This window comes from Globicephala melas, chromosome 11 (assembly GCF_963455315.2).
Source record: "Globicephala melas chromosome 11, mGloMel1.2, whole genome shotgun sequence".
Classification (NCBI taxonomy): Eukaryota; Metazoa; Chordata; class Mammalia; order Artiodactyla; family Delphinidae; genus Globicephala; species Globicephala melas.
Genome location: NC_083324.2, coordinates 46,462,982 through 46,490,818, shown reverse-complemented (window position 1 = coordinate 46,490,818; position 27,837 = coordinate 46,462,982). Strand labels below are relative to the sequence as shown.

The 27,837-nt window shown below is 49.3% G+C and overlaps 1 long non-coding RNA gene across 1 annotated transcript in view; it reads right to left on the bottom strand.

The window, feature by feature from the left end:
* The window catches only part of LOC132598179 (uncharacterized), a 113,395-nt gene extending 90,104 nt beyond the window's left edge, over positions 1-23,291 (bottom strand). The window contains exons 1-2 of the long non-coding RNA XR_009566045.1: positions 23,179-23,291; positions 19,020-19,078 (exon numbers count right to left, since the gene is read on the bottom strand). This is a non-coding gene — a long non-coding RNA (uncharacterized lncRNA). The remainder of the gene's footprint in view (positions 1-19,019; positions 19,079-23,178) is intronic.
* Positions 23,292-27,837: the final 4,546 nt, after the last annotated feature.

Here is a 27,837-nt window from a genome sequence, read left to right as displayed (position 1 = left end):
GAGGAAGGACGGGATAAAACGCGATAAAGTTTCAGAATAATGGATATTTTGAGAGAGACACACATACTTCATAACAGCCAACGTTTCTTTCTCTTTTTTTAATTGGCTTTTAATGAGCAGCTGCAAAAGTTCAACAACCTATTAACTACTTCAGGGTCTGCTTTATGAGAAATGTGATCCGCCTACACAACCCAGAGCCCTGCAGATTCCAGTAAAGAGGGGTAATACAGTTTTAAAACTCAATCAATATACCAAAGTAATTGCACTGGGCATGCATGGCCTGGGAGGTGAAGGTGGTAGGGAGAGCGAGGTAGACTGAGATTCACCTTCTTATATGCAGATAAAGAACTGCAGCTATTTTCTTGTTTTCACCCAAAGAATGAAAAATGTCATTAATTCCTTCAAGACATACGCAAGCAACTGGCTTTGTTGCTCTTTCTCCCTCCCTCCCCCTCCCTCCCTCTCTCCCTTTCTCTCTCTCTCTCTCTCCAGCTTTAGAGAAAGGCAGCGGTAAGATTATAGCAGCGATGGAATCACAGGGTCTGGCTATATTAGCAGAATCACAGACAGCACTAGGGCGATGTCTTCGCTCTCCAGCTCTCTAATTATTTACCCAGATCAAGCCTGACTGCTGGAAAATCAGCTCTCTCCAGGAGGTAACCAAGCTGAAAGGTTCTTTTCACTGAGAAATGATGGGCTGGTGGCTGGCATCCAGCCTACTGGCCAGTGCGCCCTTGTGGGCAGTGTCACGAAATAAATACCCAGGACCACACCATTTCCCTCCTTCATCCCCAGGAAAGTATTGGTCAGTTTCAGAAAATCAGCAGAGACGAGCATGTCTGCTGTACAGAAAACACACAAAGATTGAGCCCCTACAAGACACAGTTCTTCAGAATTAATTTGGTGAAATGAGGGACGGAGCAAGCTGAGGTTGCTGGTATTTAACAGTTGGAGTGTCCGTGCAAAGTCCCTACATGCAGACAAAGCCGATTGCTTCATTGTTCCCACTGACGGGTGGGTGCTGTTTTCTCTCGCGCAGGTCTCCAGAAAACAGAAACTGTTCGGGCAACATTTATGTTCTCACTTGCTTGGGCTCTCAGAAAACAGCAAGCCACTAGCCCTCTGTCAGCTCCCATGCTCCTCCAAAGCTTTGGGTCACTCTCTTGACTCCACAGAAGAAAAGATTTTTAAAAAATCAATCTCATTTATATTTGTCTGTTTCTAAAAGCTTTGTTGGAAGCGACACAATTCAAATGCTTTGCACTTTCTTATTTGCTTTCCTCGGACTGCAAAACTACTGTCTCACACATGCAAATTTTTAATTTGTCAGACCCACGATGGGATGGATCACCTTCAGATTCCTTTATTTTTCACTGCTCACAGACGAACATGGCTGCCAGCGAGGATCTGTCTGAACGTGAACGTGAACGTGAACGTGAACGTGGGGGCCTGGCACACACATCACCCCTGCTCATTTACCTACGCACTTCAGAAGGTGCAATGTCAGGGTACATCCACCAAATCTATAACAGGTCTGGGGAGACAATGTACGTATTGTTGACTGGTATTTCAAATTTATGTTGTGTTTATTCTAACGCTATAATCAATTTGTATTCTCCACATATACAGCCACCTCTTAATAGTACATCTGAGGATTCTTTTTCCCTGCCTCTCGGTCAGGAGTGGAATTCCAAATCTGCCGTGGTTAGACTGCCGATGTTTAAAAACAAACTTCCTTTTTAAAAATCCCTCTTTTGGACAACTGGCATTCTAACTTGAGCTTGAGAAGCCATGGACTTTTATTCCCGCATTCAACATCCAACCGAGCTACTTCCTTTGAGCTCAGCTGGGATTTGTAATATATTCATCAAATTTCTATCATGAAACATTTGCATCAATATTACAGTTTTCTACGTTCAGGAGAAGGGGCTCAATAAATCCATTATTTAGAAAGTAACTAAGTATGGGTCTGCTAAAAGTCTATATCAAGTTTCTTATTAGACACCATAGAAGCACACCAAGAACCAAGTATTAAGAGAAAAATTAACAGAATTTTGAAGAGGGTATAAACTTTTAACCAGCTGGGATGATGGGGTCATCTCTATTTCCAATATAGAAACCACTGCTCAACCGTCTGGTGATATCATTTAAAATAGGGAAAAGTTGATCTTAGTAGGAGGGAAAAAAGCCCTTACCCCATCTCATGTTGACAAGTTGTTTTACAGGAAAAAAGAGAATCATTTATATTAAATTATTATTCATTGGGAGAATACATATTAATTATAAACAATTTCCTCTTTGGTATTGAAAAAAAAATTTAGATGGAATGTAGAGGAATTTTCCCCAAGTTCTAAGAGAAAATAATAACCCCAGAATTCTCATAACCATCACACAGACTATAGACTACAGTGTCCAAATTTAGAATTTTTTATCTTCTATAGAAAAATGTTTATTGTAGTGATTGGAGTTTAAAAAAAGCCCCTCTTTGGACGCTAGGGACATTTCCACTGCTCATAGGGTTTGCAGCTGTTTAAACATTTTGAGCTTTTTGTCTCAACTGGATCTGGCTCTACTCAGACCAAAATCACTGTTTTATTCACCTGAGTGCAGGGCAAGTTCCATTTTCCTTCCTGGGACTACTGAATGGTCCCCCCTCTATTTTTCACCCAACAATACCAGATATAAAGTTACGGGAGCATTGATACATACCCCTAAAACAAATGGACTACGCCGGGACCACCCCAGCCTGGAGAAGAGCCATTTGATTTGCTATGGACAAATTATTTCAGGATGGAGAACCAGCATAGTCGACTGCATGGGGGCATGCCTGGAGGAGTGCAGACCACCTGTGACAGCTCATCTCACAGCTGATGAACTGAGCTTTCCTCCTGGTCTAGATTCCCTTTCCTTGGCCTTGGTGCTAATCTTTATTGGCCGTGTGTGACCCCCATGTTTTCATGGAGGTGGTCCAGTTGGACCACGAGTGCTTCGTGAGTTGCTCATGAGGAATCACAAGATAGTAATTCTAAAAACCAATACTACCTCATCGAGTTACGGGGCCAGAGTGGCCTAAGTCATTGAAGTATCAGTGTTTGAAAGGAAAATGTAGTAGACCCGAATGTAGCTGGCATGTATGCAAACTTGACATGGCAGCACTGCAGCATGTGAGGGTAGGGGGCTGGTCTATTTTGCAGAAGAGGCAAAGCGACAGGAACGAAGTGACACAAGAAGCTCTTGTCCCAGTCCAGGGTTATGTCCACTGAATCAGGGTGTCTCCCTCAAGAGTCTGAGCTCTGAATGTCCAGCTAATACTGGGATGGGATGGTCCCCTGGTTTTTTTGGGAAGCAAGGGCCTCTTGTTACTCTCTACCACCTTTCAACCCTAATTCCCATTCACCTTCACCCTAAAGGCTACTCCCATCCCCTGCTCAGGCCAGCACCGTCAGTATCAGGAGTGCTGCAGTTGGAGCCTGGATCTGAGACTCCTTTATTTACATAAGCGCAGGTAAAGGTGACCCCTGTGTGATGCCACCCTCTGGCTAGGATTCCATCCGTGTGGAGAATGGAGCTTGAGTCTGTCCGACCAACACCAGCATCTAGAACTGGGGCCTGTTCATGAGCAACAACTGAGACATGAGGGTGCGACTGGTCTTAGCCAAGGTCAAGGTCAGGAACCACCTCTGCTTCTAGTTTTCTGAGTTCTTTGGTCTTTCCCCTTTGACTACCATCTTACAATCTTTCTATCATGGCCTCGCTATTACAGCTGCTCCAACCAAAACCCCATTTTACTCCAACTGTCATCATCTGTGAAGATCTTGTAACAGGGAAGAATAAAGCTGACCCCATATTGGATCTGTTTCTTTTACTGGAACCTTTGTTTTCTATTGCTTTTGCTACAAGTTAATCACTGAAGTGATGTTGCCTATAAGCTTAAAGCATACATAATGGCCTACCTCGGGGAACCCTGCCTCCCCTGCCCCTGGTGTTAAGCTAAAACACCTTTGTTTAAGCTCACAGGAAACATCCTGACCAGGCCCACCTGTGAATGGCTGCAGGGAAAGAAGAAACGAACACATCCTCTCTGGAGTCTGGCCAGAACCAGGAAATATCTGCAACAACTTATCACCTCCCCCTCTTTGTTCTATAATAGAAACTAGCAACCAAACCCAGCCAAGATGGTTCTTTGGGACACGAGTCCACACTCTTCTTTGTCTGCTGGCTTTCCAAATAAAGTCACTATACCTGGCCCCAACAACTCGTCTCTCAGTCTATTGGCCTGTCATGCAGTGAGCCGTATGAGCTTGGACCGGGTAACAATCTCACCTCAAAACCCTCAGCTGCTGATGCGGACATGGGCAGGGGCAGGTCCTGTAGCGGGAGGTTACAGATCTGACTTTTCTTCCCACCTCGCCTCTCTGTTTTCCTGCTGCTGTCAGTGCGCTGTCTGGAGACTGAGCACACCTGACCTGTTGTCAGACCTCAAGAGCTCCAGATGAGAAGACTGGTCACGCCACTTACATGCTGATGAAAGTCAACACTTTCCTGGACAGACCCAGACGGTCCCCAGATTCTCTGGGGGAAAGACGGTCCACCTGGCTTCACAGACCATCACCATATCTGAACCGTCCTCACTGAGGGACCTCGTCTTGGCCGTGAACTGGAGATAAAGGGATTTGATCCCATTATGGCATATAGGGTTTGCACACTTGCTTCTTTCCAGCAGTTAGTTCCTCTCAGGCTTGGCTGATAGGCCAGGCATGGAACGGAGAGGGCAGCATCCAGCTTCTCTGAGCCTCAATTTCCTCATCAGTTACATGGGAAACGTGCAACCAGCCTCACAAAGTTTGGGTAGAGATGAACTGAGATTACGTGTGAGAAATCTGGCACCGAAGGCAAATCGTTGTTCATCCTCTCTAACCTACCCAGGATTTCGGCCACCAGGAAGTGGTCACCATCTTTTTCCTGGTGAGAAGAGACCTGTCCTCCAAGCTCCCCAGAAACATGTGCCACAGCTGCCTTGGGGAGCCCCTGGCCGGCTGTCAGGGAGAAACGGCAGGTGGGTGGTGGGCAGGGGGGCTTCTTTCTCCACCTGCCTGTACCAGCCCTGTTACCTCCACCAGGTCCTCCTGGCTTCTTAGCAGATGGATTCCCAGACATTCCTGTCTTTAGACTCTCTCGGGTTTACCTCTCCGTCCACCCAGAGCCACGGCTGTAAGGTCACCCTAGAGGTGAGCAACACACACACAACCCTGCCAGTATGGCCCCTACCAGCTAGTGGGGGCGAGAGAGACAAAGCAGACCACGGAAGCTGCAGAGCATTATGAAGAAACACAGGAAGCTGGGGCGGGTGCCTGGCGAGAGGGGAACAGGAGACATAACACGATCAGAGTCGCGTTTCTCAAGCCCACCCTGGATGCTGTATGGCCGGAGATGGAGCAGAAGCTGGGGACAGGCAGACCAGATGCAGACGGAGGCCGGGGTAGGAGCCTGAAAAGGGAGGTGGTGGCCTCTGCTTGGGTGGTGACTCTGGGGATGAGGTGGGTGTGGGCGAGAGGGAGACAAAGGTGCCAGCAGGCTTGGGGCTTGTGCACTCAGGTTGCTGGGGCTCCTGGTGCCTGGCAACTACAGGGGAGATTTTCGGTCCCCTGAAATGCACCCACATCTTGGCCATGAGGCTAAGAATATCCCACAAGGGAACATCTGAGGCAGGGAGGGTTGGGTGGGGTCCCTGAACCACACCCCTTACTGTACATAATGGCCTGAACCCTTGGGCCACCATCTGATGTCTGCTTCATACGTGGCACTTGGATGGGCCAGAAAGAAGTACCTGTGAGAAAGCTGAGTTGGCCCCCAGGTCCCCAACTGGCCTACAGAGGACCACGCCACTGGATGAAGCCTTAGGTTGGGATCACAGGAGGGGTTCTCTCAAATGGGACAAGAGTCATGTAAACATGTGTCTTTCAAAATGACAGGGAGGTAAACTGGAAGATTGGGGTTGCCATATACACTCTACTGTATATAAAACAGATAACCGACAAGGACCTACTGTAGAGCACAGGGAACTCTACTGAATACTCTGTAATAACCTATATGGGAAAAGAATCTAGAAAAGAGTCGATATATGCATATGTATAACGGATTCACTTTGCTGTACACCTGAGACTAACACAACATCGTAAATCAACTCTACTCCAATAAAAATTTAAACTAAGTAAATGGAACTTGAAAACAAACCAAAAAATACAGGGAGGTACACAATGGCAGGTGACACTCCCCTTCCCCTCACCCCTGGCCTAGGGAGTCACAGGCAAAAGCAATGAACCAAGTAGAGACAGACACACAAAGAATGGTGTCACTCTGATAGGACAGTCATTCTTCCCAAACTGGCGCCAATCCCTGACCTAATCTTATTCACCAAGAAGCAACAGCACGTCCAGAGAGCGAGCTGACGGAAGACAGCCCAGACCCCGGGTGGAGCTCGGCGTGGCACAGATGCATTAAATAAACAGTAAATCGCATCAACTCCCTGAATGCTGTGATGTGAATCTTCTGATTTTAGGTTGGCGCCTCACTAGAGCTGTCAACCGTCTCTGCCTCTATAAAATAGGAATTACTACTGCTTTTCATTGGTTGCAAAATATCCCCAGCTGTTCCAAAGAGTGCTTTCCAGAAACCAGTCAGTTTTCGCTGCAACAAGGCTGAGCCCCTAATACATGCCAGGCGTGGTTCTCCGGGCGCTACACGTACACACTAATTCGATCCTTGCATCCACCCTGGGAGGCAGTACCGTTATTTTACAGATTCAGAAACTGATACACAGAGAGGTTAAGGAACTTGATCAAGGGCACACAGCAGTGACCGATGGCACAGCCGGGATTTGAAGCCAGGCCGTCTGAATTCAGGCCTGTGCTCCATGGTTCTCATGAACAGTCTCAGGAGCTCAGCCCTGTGCTGAGGGCTTCAGCCACTCACCCTGCCTCTCTTCTCCCCCAGCCCTGAAGCCTGTGTCCATCTACCTTGGTTTCCCATCTTGCTAATGTGGGTACCCGGGGGGATCAGGGCTCACAGGTATAGTGTGCCCCTGAGCAGGAACCCATTCCCTATTTTTTCAGCATTTCCCCAGCTAAGGTTTAGGCTGCCCTGAGACAGATGTCTGATTATTATCTGGGGTAAAAAAATTCAGGGTGGATACTCCTCAGAAGCCAATACCCATAGTTGAGAGCATATGGTTCTAAATTTTGCAGAGACAGAAATCTAATATTGAAACAAAAAGTAATTCTGCAAGTCTTTGAAACACTTCAAAAACTGATCTGCAGAGGCAGGCATAAATCATTGTGAAGGAAACTTTTCTTCCTAATAGGAAAAAAAAAAAAACCTAAGGGGGAAAAAAAAAGTTGAGGAAATGACTCACTGATGTGTATGGAGGCGAGAGATAGTGGGCCCTGAGGACGGTTTACAGAAGCCCGGAGGCCCAGCTGGGAGGAGGAAGCTGGGAAATGAGGCCCCTGGAGCACATCTAAGCTTCTAACTCGTTCCTTCTTTTTCTTCTTCCACAGCTCACGATTCAGAAACACCTGGGGAAGGTGGGGAGCTGGGCCTGGGAGCCTGGGCTCAGGCTGCTCAGAGTCCAGGCCTTGGAGATGCAGGACAGCAACAAGGAGTGCCTCTACCTCTTCCTAGCTGTGTGACCCCCAGCCACTGGCCTGCCCTCTCTGAGCCAATTTCTTCATTTGCAAAATGGTGACAGCAGTACCTACTGCATGGGTGGCCATGAAGATAAAAGAAAGCACCCACACCAAGGGCTGAGGAAACACTGCAAAGGGAGAGCTAACAACGGCAGTAATAATAAGGCTGGTAAATCCCTTTCTGTCCTGGACCACGGTGCTCAGGGCCCAGGTGGCCAGTTCAGGTCCAGCCCCGAGGGACAGAAAGCACATACCTTGGACATTCCCGATTCAGATGATGTCCCTGGAGCTTGAGCCAACTGTGGGGCGTGATCCTGAACTGAATGGGACCCCCGTCTCCTCACTGGGCCCTCGGGTCAGAGCAGGTATTGCAGGCCTGGGGGGCCGGGAAGAAGTGGCCTGCCTCGGTGGTAGGGCAGGGTTGAGGGGTAGATACAACCAAGTAAAGAAGGCTTTCCAGGGACGTTGGATCTTCCTGCATGTTGGACTAGCTCCAAAACTGTGCTGTGTCTCAGTCAAGACACCTCCTTCAGGCCAACCTGGGTGACCAGTTCAGGGGGTGTCTGTGGGATCCCCTCATTGGCTGATGGAGCATTCATGCCAACGACCAGGGTTACAAATAACCATCGTCCTTCCCATGTGGGGCTCTAGTTTCCAATCCTGGGACCTTAAATCATGAACCAGCCTGCTTTCTCTCTGATTTGCCTGGGTGGGTGGGCACGGCTCCCCACCGCCCACACGGGCTGCCGCGTCATCCTGCAGAGGGACCCTGGGCCGGCTGGGCCCGTCACGTGCTTGCGTCCAAGAGGCAGCCCACCACCTCCGCCAGCCCACAGACTCCATGACGCTCTGCCAGCGTCGCCCGCCCACTCAGCAAACTCAGGAGCCAACCCCAGGCTGTTGGCCCAGGCCATCGCGCTGCCTGGGGACAGTGAACCCTCTCGGTGTGCTTTATATCGAATGGCTGAATAGCCTTCTTAAAGCAATGCCGCTTGACCATTCTCAGGTACAGTAACACCTATCAAGAGAGACATAAATGGTGCTAAAGTGAACGACGGGGCCATCCCCGCACATACAAGGACTTCTCTGTGCAGGCTGGTTGTGAGTTGTCCTTTTGCAGCGCCTTGATCGTCACCCAGAGATTGACAGCAGAGCCGAGAAGGCGCTGGCCATGTTCTCTGGGAGGTGTTCCCAGAGGGGCCACCCAGAGTCACCCACGTCCTTTGAGGCTGTGGCCCTGAGGTGGCCTGGGAAGCTGGGGTGCCCGTGTGCTCCTGGCCCTGGGGGGGCTGCAGCGGAGGAGACCTGCGCGGGGAGGGGGAGACGGCCTGTGTTCTTTCCCCTAAAAGTTTGCCGAAGGGACTCTTGGCTGAAGGCCAAGTTTGGAATGTGCAGCAGCTCATCCTCGTCCTCGGGCCACAGTCCCCTGGGGGCTCGGCTGTGGTTTCTCCTCTAGGGCTGAGCCCCAGTGGACCCCTGGCCTGACTGTGGGTATAGCCACTGCCGCAAAGGTCTCCACGCGGTGGGTGAGGCTGACGGGTGGGACAATGACAAGGCCCAGGGGAGCACCAGCCGGGAGCACCAGTGTGGCGGGATCAAGAAGGGAACGTCCCCGACGACGGCCCGTGGGGATCTGCAGCGCTCGCTGCGCAGCCGCTCCCCTCTGCCCCGCGGCAGTGCCTTAAGTCCCACTGCTCCGTCTCTGCCTGTCCCACCTTTACATCCACCCCACTCTGAAATACTTGACATGTTTGTAGTTCCTCGAATAAGCCCGGCCTTCGCACCCTCCCTCGGGCCTCTGCGTGCATCTGTGGCCTCTGATGCCCTTCTAGTTCCTCCTCCTTCACTAAGATTGAGCTCTGGAAGCTTCTCCAACTTGGCCCGGCTGGATGAGGCCCTCAGCATCTTGGCTCAACCCCTCCCAATGTTCCTCCTGATGGGCTGCCAGCCTTTCTCCCCACGGCAGCAGGTGGCAGGAGAGCACCCTTCATCTCTATGCATTTGTCCAGAGCAGGGGCCTGGCTGTCCTCTCGGTCCCCGGGGGATCTCCCACAAAAAAGCGGGGAGGCGATGGCTTCGAGGGTCTGGCTCAGCCATTTGAGGCTACCCTCAAAGCAGCTGCGCAAGAAAGGGGCTCAGGATATAGCCAGGTGGGCTAAGGCAGAGACAGGGGTAGAGGTGGGGTGGGGACAGATGACACAGGGAGGGGGCAACAGTGGGAGGGTTCCTGGCATCCTTTTCCCTCTACTACAAAGACATGCCAACTGTGTCTCAAAATTCTCATTCCTTCCAAGAAGACCAGGGTGGAGAAAAGTGTTTTCCCAAAGTACCATCAAGGAGCTGGGAGGCTGCTCTGAGAACGAAGGGATGAGTGAGCAGCTCTGATGGGGGGTGGGCGGGGGCCAGCGTGGGGAACAGAGTTCCCTGCTGGGAGGATGACGCTGTGTGTATGTGTCTGGTCAGTGGGTGAGGGGTCCAGCAGGTCCACGCACAGGGGAAAACCAAAGGCCTGGTCACTGCCAAGGGCATCTAGTCAAGAGCACTTAAAAATGCCACAGGCACCTGGGCGGGAGTATGTGATGCTGGCAGAGCTTTGCAGGGGGCCTGTCCTTGGATGTAGGGACCGACTGTGGCTGCAGGATGGAGTTGGCGGTGGGAGCGGGGACCCTGTGAGCAGCTGCATATGAGCCCGGGCAGAGAACCAAGAACCAGAGGTGCAGGCAAAGGTGTGGGGCTTTGGGAATGAGTGGTTTGGCCAAAGGCATTGAAGGAAGCTTGCGGGTGACCTGTGAACCAGGCCTTGAGGGAGGTATAGATCAGCAAACACGGGAGGGGGATGAAGAACAGGGGGACCACGCACTGAGGCCTGGGCTGCAGGGCACAGAGGACCCAGCTAGCAGCCTTGGGTGGCCGGGGGCCGTGAAGGCAGGGTTGGGTGGGTGAGGGAGGTGTGGACAGCCCTTTCCTCATCAAGAAGCCCTTAGGAGCTTTGATGTGAGTTCTGTGAACTGACCTATGGTTCCACAGCTGAGGAGGGATAACTGGACAGGAGAGCCATCTAAGCAGGCAGAGGCCAACTCAGAGCCTTTTTGATCAGGCCGGGCATGAGACGGCGCAGGTCTGAACTCGGTCAGCATCAGAGTGACCAGAGGACGTTGCAGGGGGACCAAGGCTGCAGGACTCAGGAACAGCACTGGGGTGGGGGTGGGGGGGCGGGGGAGGAGCAGCTGAGGTTTGCACCCTGATTGCCAGGGAGCAGGGTGGCATGGGGAAGGGGACTTGGCCCACTTCCACATCACTGAAGGACACACCCGGCCGGAGCTGCAAAGCAGGCTATGGAAAGGTCACCGCAGGCCCAGAGGTCATTTGCTCGATGGGCGGAGCAGAAGTGACGAGACTGCAAAGAAGGCAGGAAAAGGTGAGGGGCGAAGATGCTGAAAGCCAGCATCACATTGAGGGTGGCTGGACGCATAGCAGGTGTCCAACAAGTGAATACAAGCTAAGGGGGGCAACCCCGCTGAAACTCCTCCTGCACATCCTGAACTCCTCCGCAATGGAGCCAGAGGCAGGCTGCATCAGCAGCGCCAGCGAAGCTTGACACTCGTCAGTGTCCAGGCCCCACCCCAGAGATTCTCACTCAGTCTGGTGGGGAACCCTGACGGCAGCATGTCTTGAAAACCCCCTCACCGTGAAGACGGGGTTGAGAGAACCGAAAGAAACGGTCTAATTCTACACATGAGGGGTGGGGCTCAGGAATTTGCTTATGAACATTTTTTTCCTGAAGAATCTCCTAGGTGATTCTGAGGCAGGACCAGATTGGAAGATCCTGGGTCTGGGGGAGACGGTGGGGTGCAGGCTGGGAGCTTCCAGAGGACAGAGCCGCTCACCCACCTGTGCCCACCACAGTCAGGCTGGCTCTCCCCACACAGATGGAAGCCTCCTGGGTATGCCGGGCAGCATGGGGTCCCCCTGGGGGCACAAAGGGGATGGTCACAGCTGCAAGGCACACTTCACCCCCTTTCCCTCCCACTGGCCTACCGCTAAAGTCTTAGGATGGTGGGAGCCAAAGAGACCAAGCTCCACCAGGACAAGTCCACTCACCCAAGGACTCTGTCCCAGAACAGGCTCTGAAAAGGTCACCGTCAATTCAGTCAGAAGACCCTCTCCATTTATAGAGGAAGCTTTCACCGCCTTTAGGAAGAGGCCTGTCTGCGGGATGAGTGAGTTGTCATAACTTCGTAACAGGTCTCGCCTTGACTGAGGGGGTCCATACCCTTAAGCGCACTGGAGGTAAAATCCTTCCAGACACAGAGACCCCAGTGTAAGTAGACGGTGAAGCTCTCACCACGGACAACAGGATACAGTGACAAAAAAACAAGGAAGAAGTGGTGGAAGAAGCTTCTATAAGGGCAAATCCAGACTTTTGCCCATAAACCTCTTATCCTAAAGCCAGAATTCTAAGAGGACCTCAGAGGTACAGTCACAACCAAACAAAGTAGCCAGGACCCAGAGAGATTCTGGGACAACAGAGAGACTGCCCAGTTGGGGACTGGGTCTCAGAGAAGCAACAAAAGTCAAACTCATGGAAGCAAAGAATGGAACAATGGTTGCCAAGGGGGCGGGGGGAGAATGGCAAGTTGCTAATAATGGGTATGAAATTTCAGTTATGCCGGATGAACACATTCTAGAGCTCTGCAGTGCAGCATGGCACCTACAGATAACAATACTGTACTGTACACGGAAAAATCTGTGAAGAGGCTAGATCTCATTATAAGCGTTCTTATCACAATTAAAAAAAAGAGTAGTAACAATATCATGCACTGGGCCCCGAACTGGGAGGACTCAGTTCTATTTAAAAATGTGGGGAAAAGAATCTTAAAAAAAAAAAAAAAAAAAAAAAAGAATAGATACACGTATATGTATAACTGATTCACTTTGCTGTACACCTGAAACACAACATTGTAAATCAACTCTACTCCAATAAGAATTTAAAATAAATAAATAAATAAAATGTGAACATAAGACAGCAACAGCACAGCCATGATTTGCCTGGCAGCTGCACGTGGTGAGCGCACAGTGGTCAGCACTGACCCGTCCCCAGTTTCCGGAGTGTGCATGGCCCTTCGCTCACATCATCCACAAAGAGGACTTTATGCAAAGCTGACTCACTTTCCTGACTGTCAGAGGCAACACTGTTCAATATATACAGCCCCCAGCTACATGTGGCTTTTTAAATTTACATTTTAATTAAAATTAAGTAAGATTTTAAAGATGCAGTTTCGGAGTCACACTAGCCACCTTTAAGCGCTCAGTAGCTACATGTGGCGAGTGGCTCTGTACTGGACAGTACAGACAGCAAACGTTTCTGTCATCACAGAAAATTCCGTCGGACAATGCTGCTCAAGAAGTCTGCTCTATAAGGGATCCAGTCAGCCTCATGTTCAGAACTAGAAAAATTAAGAATGATTAGTCATCGTGGTCACTGGTGGCGACATCCCTGGACTATCACAGAAGAGAATAAAAAGCAGAAAACCCTGGAATTCGGCTGACTCTCCTGCCTTTACTGACATCTCTAAAGAAACAGGAACTCTCACCTCTCACTCTCACTCTCATGTTCACTTTGTGCTGGTGTTTTGTTTTGTTTTGTTTTGGTTTTTATTTAGCTGTCAACTTAAATCCTTGCCTAAAGAGTGTCTGTCTGTCTGCTTTACTCCAGCATCCCAGCTCTGCAAATCCCGGGTAAGATACATCTCCTAAGGAGCGTTCATAAAGGCCTGAGGTAGAGCTTTGCCCAGGCTGGAAATTCACGTCCTCCAGGTTATTTCCACAGATTGTATGAGAGTGGAAAAGCCTGACAATGTGGATCTCTAGTAGGTTTCATATTTTTAAGTCTTATCTTGAACGCTTACCTTTTACTTTTAACGATACGAAAGAAAAATGATTTCGAGTAACTTGTGGAGCGGTATAGGTGTGTTTGCAGGAGTATAAGAAAAGCATGGCGATGAAACAATGATTCTGAAGAGGGTGTGGCCAGCTTGCTGGGGAATAACATCAATTTCAAATTCTTGGCTTGGGAATAGAATTCAGAGGCTGGCCACTCCCTCTATTTGGCCGAGACAAAATCAAGTCCATCAGACGATGGGTCTGCATGTCCACACTTGTCAGTGTGACCAAAGCCCAGTCTTAAGGGAGGCAAGGGCACACCAAGATGAAGAAGTTTAACCTGAAAGTGGGATTAACTGGTTTCACTTGATTTTTTTTTTTATTTTTAAAAATGAGACTCTCATTCCTTAAAGCTACCCTCCTCCACTCAAAGCACACACACCAAAACCAAAATAATCCAAAAACATCATCACACATTACGCTTTCGCCAAATTCAGGCATAACCGTGGTGGATCAGCCTATCAGTAAGAAAATGACTTTTGCCACAGCATTATTTCAAGCCAGCACTAACCTGGGGAAAGAGTTAACCCTAATTTCTTTAATGTTATAGGACATTTGGTTATGTCAATTTCTTAGTATTGTTTCCAGTTAAACTGGAAAGGTTTAGGCTTGTTTGAAATGGTATATATGTTTAACTATTAATAAATAAAGCATAACAATATAAGTGTTTTTTTTTTTCCTGCGGTACGCGGGCCTCTCACTGCTGTGGCCTCTCGCATTGCAGAGCACAGGCTCCGGACACGCAGGCTCAGCGGCCATGGCTCACGGGCCCAGCCGCCCCGCGGCATGTGGGATCTTCCCAGACCGGGGCACGAACCCGTGTCCCCTGCATCGGCAGGCGGACTCTCAACCACTGCGCCACCAGGGAAGCCCCAACAATATACTTTTAATAAGTATATTATATACTTACATGACATACATAGAATATATTATTAACATATCAATAAACATTTGGGCTGGCCAAAAAGTTCGTTCGGGTTTTCCCGCAAGATGCTGCTGTAAACCCGAACTTTTTGGCCAGCCCCACATAAGACGTCATCAGCTGACTGTGAGCCCCAAGTTATCCCCTCTCATATGGGGGATATGGATTTTTTTGGTATACAATCTAGTGATTCATAATTTTTAAAGGTTGTACACCATTTAAAGTTATTACAAAATATTGGCTATATTCCCTGTGTTGCACAATATATCCTTGTACCTTATTTTATACCTAATAGTTTGTGCCCCTTAGTCCCCTATACTGCCCCTTCTCCCTTCCCTCTCCCCTCTAGTAACCACTAGCTTGTTCTCTATATCTGTCAGTCTGCTTCTTTTTTGTTGTGTTCACTAGTTTGTTGTATTTTTTAGATCCCACATACAAGTGATGTATACAGTATTTGTCTTTCTCTGTCCAACTTATTTCACTGAGCATAATGTCCTCCAAGTCCATCCACATTGCTGCAAATAGCAAAATTTCATTCTTAAGAGGAACATGGGGGTCTAATGAACCGAACTTGCTCAAGGCTCAGCAGAAGTTCTATGCCCTAAGCAAGTGGTTTGAGCATGAGCAATTAAACCTGAAAATAAACATTTTATTAAATGTAAAACTAGATTTATTAAAAGTAATATATACCAAACTACTACTTCACTGATAATTGAATTAATACACTGTAATCTGTCTTTACTTTGCCTCAACGTGTTCTTTACGAAAGTGAAAAAACACCAACTTTTAAAAATGCGTATTATCCTTAATCCATCGCATCAGCCTCGTTATTTAAATCATTGTTGAAAGAAAAAGTCGTCTCACTACTGTTCTTCTTTTAAATGAATATAACTTTAAATGAGCTGCTTCTAACAGAAGAGAGCTCTGACTCTGCCTTCTGAAAATGTTGCAGTTGCAAGAAAACAAACATCGAAGAGTTCCAGTTACTTCCTAACGTTCACTTAGCGTATGCAGAAATCAAACCTCAGAAACTGTAATGTCCCTTCTGTGAAACGACTGCCAATTCAAATCGGTTTTCAAAAGCTGTGTTGAATAACGATTTTTAAAAAGCAATGTAAAAAAAAAAAAAATGTAAACGCCTTACCAAGTACCTGGTGAGTATACTGATGTTGTTTTTAATTCTACTGACATAAAAGATATGTTCTTTAACTTGTTTTGTCTTTAAATATTCTCACTGTAATATGGTAGGAACTGGTAAGAAAGCAATCTATTAAACCTAGGTATTTATATTACCAACACATAATCTTGAATATCTTTTAATCAGAAAACAGCTTGCGTAGCTTCTTCTTGGTCCCTTTCATTTCCTCCCTTCATTTTATTAAAATAAATCAGTAAAATGATCCAAAATTTAAGACAACAGCAAGGCCTGTAAAAGCACATTTCAGACTTTGGGAAATTTTTTCCTTCCCATTCTCTCTGCCCTGCGATTTCATTTTTCCCTTTTGTTGGTGACACCCAATAAGTCCAAGTTTTAACATTTGCAGACATTCATTTCTCTGTAGGTTAAAAGTTAATAATTTATTCGAATAGCTAATTCCCGAGTTTAAAGTTCTCATGTAACGTAGTTTTTGCTAAAATTTCAGCAGCATAATTCCCCAAGCTTAAACTATTGAATGTGATTGCCTCTTTGTGCAAGAAGCCGCATACTATAAATAGTTTCTAACTGTCATAAAACAGTATACATATATAAGAGACTATATAGATAAAAAATTTTACTCATACAAGATATTGCTAAAGTCTATAGCTCCCCTATAATCATATACTGTTGCATCTCTGCAACTGGTGAGTTCTCAGATAATCCCATTTTCTTAGCAAACTTTGCATGCTCTCTTACTGCTAATCAGAAACCTTAAAAAACAAATCAGAAGCATTTTAATGAAGTAGATGAAAATAGGCAAAAGTTCTTGAAGCCCTACAGAAAAATAGCAGATATGATCAGGGCCTGATGTCACGTCTTTTATACCCTAATAGCCTCACTTGTCCTATTTTCACACACTCTGTGATAAGTAGGTTCTTCCAGTTGTCGGATAAGACCTGAGATTTAAAAAGTGAAAACTCTGCCATAATATGCTTTTAAAAATCTTGAATACCGTAAAGGAACTGGAAGAGACACTTGTCTAGAACGTGATTTAGTTTTTGCCATAAAAAAGCAAACTAAAACCTGATAAGCAGGACATCCCTGGTGGCACAGTGGTTAAGAATCTGCCTGCCAATGCAGGGGACACAGGTTCGAGCCCTGGTCCGGGAAGATCTCACATGCCGTGGAGCAACTAAGCCCGTGAGCCACAACTACTGAGTCCACATGCCACAACTACTGAAGCCTGCGTGCCTAGAGCCCATGCTCCACAACAAGAGAAGCCACCGCAATGAGAAGCCCACGCACCTCCATTAAGAGTAGCCCCCGCTCGCCGCAACTAGAGAAAAAGCCCGCGTACAGCAATGAAGACCCAACACAGCCAAAAAAAAAAAAAAAAAAAACCCTGGTAAGCAAAAAGCGCATTGACTTCATTCACTTATAGGACACCAAGAACTCCCGACGGCAGGTAGGCTGCACCCCAGCCGGTGGACTGGGAAAGTGTAATATACCCCACACCGTCTTGGGGTGAAGCAGGATGACAGCTCCTACAATACCCCATGTTCCCTCTGGGGCCAGATTCCACACAGACGACCAACGGCAACAGAGTCAGAGAAAAGCTACAGAAAGTAACCAAAAATACCACTTTCCCAGAAATACTTGCCATCACAATCACTGCTCTATCAGGAAAAGAGAATTTGAAGAATTACCCCTAAAACTGTGAAGTTGAGATTCCTTTACTTATCATTCAATAAGAAATTTAAAAAGGAAAAAAAAAAAAAAGATTTCACTTTCCTAACGCATGGCTACTCCTCTGCTCAGTTGTTCTTAAAAATAATTTATGTAAAGCAGGATTTTCTCTAAATATACCGTGCTCTCCCATGTACACATTGAAAATATTTGCATACAGCGAGTGTATGCACTGATACACACATGGTGAAAAGTTAAAAAATATGGACTGCATAAATCAGGAGCTGATTTTAAATATACACCAACTTAAACAGATTTGTTTGCAATTTCTGAATTCCTCAGGTAGAAAAGATCTTTCTCGCTGGCTGCGATTCTAGAAGATGTTTATACTCTAGAGGGTGTGCAAAAATGCTTCCCCATATAAACAAAGAAAGAACGGTCCCAGGATCTTGGTATTCTAACCTTGCCTTTGCTATCAAATATCCACCCCATGAATGTGCGGAGACTGGTGGAATCAGTCCGTCATGCTACAGTAAACATGATATTTTGTGTGCTGCCCAAGACATTTTTTTTTCTCACGAATATAAGTCGCCTGCCATTTATTATGAGATTTTTTTTCCCGATTGACACCCCATTATGTATATTCAGTCAAGCTCAAACAAGATTTCAAGTGATCAATATACTATTTGTGCCAAAAGTCTATTAGCCGCTCTAGCAATAAACTCTGCAGCAAAACCAAAAATGGAGAAATATTTAGTGAACTGAATTACACGGAAATCCATGTTTGGGGCAAGGAAACAGAGATAGGAGGCAGAAAAGCAAGGGGAAGAGAAGGCAGCAGAGATGTTTTTCCTAATAAAAATCAGCTTTCTAGAGCCTGACCGCTGATGAAATGCATTCAATGCCTAAAGATTTTTCCAAAATAGCTTAAATTACATGTGGAGGTCTCTACAGAGGCAGGTAAGGAAGGATCTTCCCCTGGATCCCTTTCTGAGAACAGAGAGTAAGGAGCCATCCTTAGGAAATCTGTAAAATCCCCCACCATCCAATGTCTTTGTGGAAGGAGTAATGGCCTCCTGCATATTTTAACACTTGCCATTTTATAACTGAAGTGTACCAGATCCCAACAGTGTGACCTTCATCAGCTGAGCTAAAGAAGCATTTTGCTTAATGGACGTGGCGGGAAAGCTAGCTCGAGAGCAGCCATAGGATTTCTTCTGGCACAAAAGAATGCTGCTCCTGTGTGTACCTACGTATCAAAATCTGTTTGCTTGAGCCAGGAGAAGATTAGAATAGGCAGGGCCACCCAGAAAGATGTGACATCTGGGGAAGTGTCAGTTCAGTATTGCCCAGACACCAAAGGTACCTATTCTATTGCCAGGAAAATAATGGGGTGAGGAGGAATAGAGAAAAATACCAACGGACGGCTGTCTTGGCAGTTGTATAAAGTTACATTGCTGTACAGTGAACAAATGTTGGTCTAAGGTGGGTATCCCTCCACCTACCCAAGGGGATGATATCACCTCCTCCTAGCCTTTTACTTATGAGGCTAGAGTCTTGGTCAGAAGGAATGAAAATGGGAAGAACTGTTCTGCATAGAGCTCCAGAATTACCAATGTTTGATTATTTGGTTTGCTGAACTTACATTTTGAACCACTCGCAGGCAGAAGAGCAGAGTCACCATCCACTGTATCAAAGGAACACCTGTAAGATCAACATATTTAGATCATTAGCAGTCTGGGTAGTTTCCACATTCCATTAGTAGCAAAGATGATTTACCATAATTTGACCAAAGGAGATGCATCCTGAGCTACATCTGGACAAAAGCTATTTCTCGTGATATTTCTAGTTCTAAAACCTAGAGCATGACTACTTTTAAACTGGCAACCTAAAGAAAGACACATTGTAAAAAATATACTTTACTCATAATAGGAACAATTGTATGTGTTCCTTGCCTCTTCTTGAGGGTCCTAAGCCCTAAGATACCCAAGCAAGGCAGAATCAGAGCCCAACATCCACTAGGGAAGAAACAAAAACTCTCCCCACTACCTCAAGTCTCTGTAAAATAAGTAACTGAATAATTCTAAATAGCAATTCTAGTTTGTGTAGGATGCATGCGTATGTGGCAAACTGTGCATACCAAAGTGTATTCTTTCATTTTGCAGAGATGAATGTGCAAGTATTTAATGTCACATAATTTTAAGAGCAGCGATTTCCAAATGGTTTTTAAAGGCAACTCCCTACGAATACTCAACCCAACCCAACAGTCACGTACCCCCAAACGTACGAATTTTTCATTTTTACATAAAGCCAAAGATATTACTAAGGTTACTAATCTTACAACTCCCTGTAATAAGTGGATTAGCAAAGCGTGTTCTCTTTTATTTCCTTCAAAAATACACATAACCTCACATTCTCAAAAGGGAAACAGGTAGATTTTTGGAGGCCAGCTCTAAAGGAAGTCAGATATCAGACAGCTCTCTCCATCCTCTAAGGCTCTCTAGGGTCCTAAACAAGCTTGGTGTCCATTAACACTATCTCGTATGGTGAAAAGTGAGATTTGTTGGCGGGCCAGAGAAGCCCAGGTGTTTATGCAGACAGCACATTCACTTCACCGGGAGGTGGGTGTGCTGGAATGCTGCTCATACAATGCTGTGTACACATTTACTGCCGGAACTCAAGGAGGTACTGTTCTCGAACCTTCCTGCACTGCAATTAACTATGCAAGTGGGCAGAGCTAACTTCCACAAAATAATCGCTGCAAATCTTAGGACAAGTCCCTCTTTGAAACCAGGCTACCAGGGCGCCAGTGTCTGAGCAAAGCACCAGAGACGTCCTCGCAATTGGATTCTTGAAGCTGCAGATGAAATCTATTTTGATTTTAGAATGACCCGCAATCACAGGCAATTTACCTGATTGTGTGTTCCTGGTGAAATCGCAAAGTCTTCTAGGTGCTAGGATTGATAGGTGTGGTTTGTGGATTTAAAAGAGGGGAAAGATAGTATTAGAAAGAAAGGTAAAGAGCGGAAGGTGGTTTCAGCAGCTTTGAAGTTACATTCGTTCCAAACAGAACATGCAATTTTCACCTGGAGTCTCACTTCAGACTGGAATAACTATTGATACAGTTATTCTGTTATATAAATGGTCACCACATCCAGATTTAGAAGTGCATTAATTCACTCCAGCCATCAGGGAAAAAGTAAAATTTTCTCTTCTTTAAATGATTTATTTGCCTTTAAAAAATGGTAACATCAAGTGGGCGTCCTTTTGAAATTTCTTTTTCTTTTCTTTTTTTTTTTTTTTTTAAAGAAAAGGGAAGAAGAAAGTCTTGGTATCTCTGTTCCTCATGGTCAGACTCGCTGTCTGCAGTAGACGATGCGGGTTAGCATGGCTAGGACAATAATGAATTGTGAATTTATAATGAATGCCTCTTTCTTCAGAGCAGCTCAAAACATTGTCTTTCCCATAGATTTGAAATAAGGTTTGAAATCTCCTCGCCTTGTTGCAGAAATGGCCTTCGTCTAATCTGACATGACACGACTGGCTTCCGACTGAAGGACCAAGGAGCGGAAGGTAAACTCATTCATCTGTTTCCTGCTGCCATTGTGCATCTCTGTTCTGAGATGCCCAGTGCTTGTCTATTCCACAAGCAGGTTTACTGCCTGAAAATGAAACCTCTCTTTCTAAAACACTTACTTTTATAAAGAAATTCTATTCAGAATACCAGAGCAAAAATAACTCTTTTTGGCTTCACTAAATGCTTTGATATTTGTCCTTCCAAGCACGTCTTTTAACCCCAGCATCTTAAAATTGGGAAGCAGCACCCACTTCAGATCCCTTTTCTATCCAAATCAACCTCTCAAAGTTAAATGGATATTTTAACAAGCTGACAAGTGAAACCACATAACAAGGTGCTTTTTCAAGACCTCCCTATGGATTAAAGCCTAACCCCCCCCAACCTTTTAGTAATTATTTAAACAAACGTTAACACCCAAGTCTAGAAACTGCCTCTCTGTGCACCACTGCAATTGTTGAATTCCTTTCCTGGCCTTTCATGCAGATGCTCAGAAACAGGGTGGGGCTCCCTGGTCCTGCATGCCATGTTAAGGGAGTCTGTGCTGCAAAGAAAACTCAATTAATCATTCATTGTCCAGTTTTTCGGCATCCTTCACAAATACCTTTGAAATAATCGTATTGGTAGGAATGCCACTATTTCTAATGTCAAGATTTAGGTGCAAATCTCTGGTGTCAACCCAAATGTTCTGTGCACAAGCATGGATGACAGGTACTGAAATGAAGGTGACAAGTCAAGGAATCGGGAAAAACCTCCCCGAAGAAAGGATGTGAGGAGGAGACGAGTTTTTCTGTTTATGGATATCTGTGTTAAAGATTTTATTTTCCTTAAAAAAAAATTTTTTTTTTTACAGGTATAGTTATTTAGATTGTATAAGTAAAACCCAACCCTCCTAAGCCATGCTGGTTTCCTTATGAGTCAGCAGGCCATGAGCAGTTCAGACAGTTCAGCCCAGAGTAAACGGGCAAGAGCTGTCTTTGGACACACCCATTTTGCTAATCCTGACTCTGATTTTTTAAAAAATCGTCGTTATGCTACTTGGTGTCTTACCGCAGAACTTGCATCAAAAGCTGCACCCTTCCACCTCCACCTACAAGGACTCAGGCTCCCATGTGGGATCACTTCCCTTCAGCTGTTTTACTGAACACAATTGCATTTGGGCTCATTTCTTCCTTGATGGGCAACTCCTGTTTCTTTTTCTCTCTAGTCTGCATGTTATCAGCTTGACATTCCCTTCAGATGCGTATGACAAATCAAATTGGCCATCATCACATTCATCGAAGAAGGAGTTTTCTATTTCCAAGGACTGGTTTCCTCCACTCCTCTTACAATCATGGACACACCAAAAAAGCCCATGACTTGGGTTGGCTTTTTTTTTTTTTTTTTTAAGGGGGGAGGGTGGCAAGAGATACTGAATAGATACAACTCACTCTAAGGACAGAAAAGCAATCAACAGCCAGAAAGCAAAGGGCACAGTCTTAGAATGTGATTTTAAAATACCTGGTGCCTACACCTTAAACTTGAAGCATTTATTCAAAAATTATCACTAGCTTTGAAAAACTTTACCAAAAAATGAAGTGAATTATTTTCATTATTTCATTATTTCCCTGTTCCATGTCTTTTTGCATGATTCAGCACTTCTAATACACAATCCTGCCAAGAAGTTAAAAGGTAAATGGAATATTTTCTGGGTGCCTTGAAGCCTCATACACTCTTTACTGAAGCCACCTGCTCTCCTGCTACTACAGGAGCATATCAGAAATACGGAGGTCACCGGTTTGCTGCTGTAACACCCAGTGACCACCTCGGAGCAGCGCAATTTCCCTCTTGGGTATCTAAGTGGCTTTGGGGGACGGAATGACCCGCCGCAGAGCCTTCGCCCCATCTCGGGCTCACCCTACTCGCCCGGGAGCCACGCACACACAGGCAAACTCGAATGCACCTGTCTAACCCCCATCAGCTGTAGCTACACCCTCCACCTGATGTGTCTTTTCAACCTTTGTCAAGTATCTCAAGACAAGAATTTCCCGAAGCCCTTCCCCCCAAATCTAGGTTTTCGCTGGAGCCCCCAACCCGCAGGAGCAGCAAGAGGAGGCCGAGATGGAGAGGGACCTCGGACTCGCTCTGCAAACTTAACCTGCGCATCGCACGGACCCGCGTCCTCATCTGAGGACCCGCACGTCCCCCTGCACTCTCCCCGCAGCATCCCACGCCCACACCGCACACTCACCTGACGGTAGGCGAGCCGCGCGCCACCGCGGTCCAGCCTCCCGTCACGACCTCCGCGGGCGAGCTTCCGCGCTGGGTGCCGGGGACCGCCGGCCGGCTCCGGGCAGGGCGGCGGGACACTGGGAACCGGCAGCAGGAGTGCGCCCGGGCGGGTCCGCGCCGAGCCCGAGCGAGCGGGCGAGCGGGGCGGGAGGGGCCATTTGTAAGCGAGCAGACGCTACCACCGCCCCTTACTCGCGGGGGGCGGGGGCGGGCGGTCAGGTGACGGCGGCCCACCCTCCGCCGCCGAGCCGGGTGGTTCCTGCCCAGGAGGAGCCCCCTGGCGCGCTCTGATTGGAACTCCCGCCGCAGTGGCGGGGGAGGGGGACACGTGACAGCCCGGCCCCGCGGCCCGGCGCGCCCCACCCACGCTGGGCACCCCATCTTCCTCCTGGAAAAGCCGGGGGACACAGGGAAGGCGGGGGAGCACACGGGGTGCAGGAGAGCCTACCAACCCTTTTTGCCGCCGCCCGGGGTGCTCCCGGCCGCTGAACCCGGAGAGGAAGGGTTCCCGTGCGGCCAGCCGGCCTTCAAGGTCCTCCCACGCTGCCCTGGACCGCAGTACCCTCCCCCACAAGTCCGGGCACAGGCACTCGGTATAGACCATCGCCACTCCATGGATGCCGGTGGCACTTAGGAGTGTGTTTTGTTTTGTGTTTTTCTCTTTGCACACCGGCACAATGTGCCAGAGAGAACCCACGACGAGGCATTGCAGACACCGCCCAGCTCGGAGGCCCGGGAGACCCCCGGGGATGTCTGATGGCCCCCGAGCTAGTCGCAGAGGGTCTCGGGGCCTACTTCCTCTGGAGGAGGAAGGGGCGCCGCAGGAGCTGCAAGTCTCTTACCCTGCCTAGGAAGCAGGCCGGTGGAGGGGGGGAGAGGACGGCCATCGGGGTGCGAATCCAGCTTCCAGCCTCTGGGAAAACGTTGCTAATAATAAGGGTCAAATTAAAACGACTAAGCTCCTGGTGCTGGCAGCGACGCGCCGCACGGTCGTGGGAAGCCCGGCTATTAATCACCCATAACCAGCATTGCTTTTCTCACGTGGGAGAATGGGGCCGTGGGAAAGCCCCCGGAGTTGCGCGCTGTTCTCAAGCCCCAGTGGTTCCACAGAACGAATGGATTCCGCAGCCTCTTCCCCACCTCCCTGAGGCCCTCTCACTCGGCTGCACCACCCGAGAAGGCAGGGATTCGGAGAAAATGCGGTGTCACGTTCCCCACGGTGCCCGCTGACGCGTCTGCGCCAACTCCTGCAACACGTGGGGACCGCGAATCTGGGTGCCTGCTCCCCACTTGGGTGGTTATGTGGGTATAATTATACGATAATGTGTTATAACGAGACTGGAGGAAGTCTGTCTTTACATTGGATTCTCTCAAACTTTTGTCCAAAGGAATTTCGTACTCTATTAGGGCGGGGAATCGGTTTCTAGCCGAGGTCACCGCGGCTCTCAGCGGAGTCCAGGAAACCGCCGGGAGGAAGACCGAGGCCCCTTGTCTCTGGAAGCTGTAGCCTCTGTTCGCCACTTCGGTCAGCCTAGCAACCCGTCTTTCGCCCTTGAGGGCCTATTCTAACAGGAATGTGACAGTGTGGAAGCCAGGGAACCTTGACCCATTGGTACCTGGGCTTCGCTGGGCATGGAACAAGTGGTGAGCAGGTTTAACCGTAAAGCTTCTGGCACAAAACCTAGGTAGGGAACCTTTGAGGAAGCTGAGAATATAATCATTGTAAATTGGGTAGGGAAAGGGGGAGAAGTATCTGTTCTAAAAATAAAAGCCTGGCGGCCGTTACGTCCCCCCCCCACCCCCCCACCCCCCCACCCCCCCCCGCTTCTCCAAACCACAGAAGGTTGGGGAAATCGCATCAGTAAAGTGTAAGTCCGTCGGGAAAAAAAATGCTCGGTTAAAAATCAACACCTCTTTAATAGGAAGATGGGTAAGTTTTACATTTCCAGGTGTTAATGATACCACCACATTAAAAGGTTGATTGTGACAAGAGAATTGCAGCGCACAGGACGCAGACAGCATTTTCACAATCGAAAATCAGCAGTCTTCCTCCTCGCATTCACCCCCATCCGGCCGACTGGGGACCGGGAAGCTGTAGCGCAGGGTAGGCGGCGGGACCACTTGTTGCGGCACCGCCAGAGGAGGTAATTTCCAAGCGGATCTGCGGATCTGGCGGAGATGCAGTTAAAATCCTTCACCGGGATGCGGACGCTCCAGAAGCCGAGGCAGGCGGCGAGCACTGACTCAGTGCCTCGAGATGCGTGTGTGTCTGTGTTGTTGTTGTTGTTGGTGGTTTTTTTAAACTAGAACGCTGGACCATCTTTGCCTGAAATGCTTTGTCTTGCACGTCTGGGAATTTACTTTGTGCTGTTAAATGCTTACCGCGCGCGCGCGCGCGCGCACACACACACACATACACATACGCGCGCGCGCGCAGGGGGTCGCCCCGCATGGGGGAAGGTGAGTGGCACAGATGCTTCGGACTTTCATGGACTCTGCCCTTGGGAAGCAGAGCGAGGGGGACGGCCTCGAACCTGAGTCAGGTAACTCGGAAAGGTCCTTCTCCCGCCGCTCGGGGAGTAGGGAGCTGGGGACCGAGGTACCGGGGCGGTCCAAGTGCCCACACAGCGCCCGCCACGGTGAAGGGCAGAGATGTCGGGAGGCAGCTCGGACAAGGGCAGGCGGGTTCTCGATTCATTGTCTACCAGGTCACGCTCTGTTGAGAAAATGCGCGATACCCGAAGGGGGAGAGGGAAAGAGGGGGAGAGGGGGGGAGAGGGAGAGAGGGGGTGGAGAGAGAGAGAGAGAGAGAAAGAGAGAGAGAGAGAGAGACCAAGTGTCCGTGCAGGGCCGACCCGCTCGCCTGGGGAGGGGGACGCGAGGCTCGTCCCCACTCGGCTCGCGCGGCCGTCTCACCGGCGCCGGGCGGCCACTGAGACATTGCCTTCAGCGTCCTCCGGTGGCATCCTCCCGGGTTTGCGTAGCAAAAAGCCGAGGACTGTGGGTTTCGAGTGACCACGTCTTAGGGCCATAGAAAGCTGCCTCTGGGGTCTTGGGGACGGAGAGGTTAATAGAGTGACGAATTTGTCCTGGTTTTTCACATAAAATTAGGCTGGTAATACCGAGCGCTTAGAAGACTGCTAAGAATTTGGAGGTGTGTGGCGTGAGGGCGGGAAGGGGTTAATGCTAGGTTTAGGACTACTATGGGAAATGCCCAATTTAAAGCTCTCCCCATCTTGGGTCGCGCTCTCGGAAGCTCAACCCAAGTGGAGCGCCGCTGCGCGGGCGGTCACCTCCCCGCGTTATGACACCTGGCGGTACCCTGCAACTCCCACGTCCACGCGGCCAACCTCTCCGCGCCGGCCGGAACCAGCAAAAGTCTTTGCCCGCCCACGCCCCTTTAAACGGACTCTGCCTTTTCCTTTTATTCGGAGGACAGGTTAACGCCGACACGGACCGCAGTGTGGCCCGCAGGCACCACACGGCCCGCCGCCGCCTCCCCCGCGCCGGGCGGGGACTGCGGAGCTGCTGCGGCAGCAGGGCCAAAGCCTTCCGGTGCCTCCCGCCCCCTCCCCCCCGCGGCCACACCTCAGTCGCGGACCGCCCCCAACCATCCCCGCCCCCCTTCCCTCCCCCGCGCGCTCGCGGCGCCAGCCCCGCCACCGGCGGATGGCAGCCGGACGCTGTGTGCCCGCGTTCGTGTGCTGGCATAGGGAACCGCACGCGACGGCGACCCCACCACTGCCCCCAGCTCGGGGTCCACCCATGTAGAACCCACCGGCCCTCGCGGGTCCCCGGAGCCAGTCTCCGGAGCTCGGCTGCGGGTGCAGTTCTCCGAGCCCCTCGGCGCTCCCACCAGGCTCTGTCCATCCCAGTCTTTCCCCCATGCCAGGGTGTGGCAGGCAGGGAAGCCCTTTCGTCCCCGCCAGCGCTCCCAGACATCCCCGGACAAAGCCGCCGGGCTTCCCGCACCGGCGCGGGAAGGAGGCCGCCCGCAACGGGGAAGAGAGGCGCGCGGAGAGCGCCTCCAGGCGCCGGGCCTCGGTGCGGTCCCCGCCCCTGGCCTGTCAGCTGGGTGCCGGGCTGGGGCTGCGGGGGGCGCCTGCACGGGGCGGGCGCCCCACCCGCGGTTCCTCCAGCGCCGGCACCCGGTCGCCGCGGCGCCGCAGGAAGGAGGCCCAGCTGCGCGGGTTGCTCCACACCCACGTGCCTCGCGTGTGCGCGCCCCCGGCCCGCAGAAGCTACCCGGCTGGCGCCGCCGGGATTTCTGGGCGGCCCCACCCTCCCCGGCCGCCACGCTTCGCTCCTTGCGTTCGGAGTCTCCTTGGCGTCTCGGCTGCAGCTTCCAAAACCGGGCGCCGCCTCTGCCAGCCGGGCTGCCCAGCACGCCTGCGGGCCGCTACTCAGAGGCCGCACCTTCCGCGCGCGTCCCGCACTCACCTTTTCCTGTGCAAGGTGGGGTTCAGTCACTGCATCCCGGCTGTTCAGCCACCGCCCACGGCCTCCTGGAGAGTGCAGCACGAAGGCGTTCCTGAGGCGCCAGCACCCTCCTTAAACCCTTCCCTGTCTTTCAGCACAGCACCTTCGTCAGCTGGCCACCCTCCCCGACAGTAGGGAA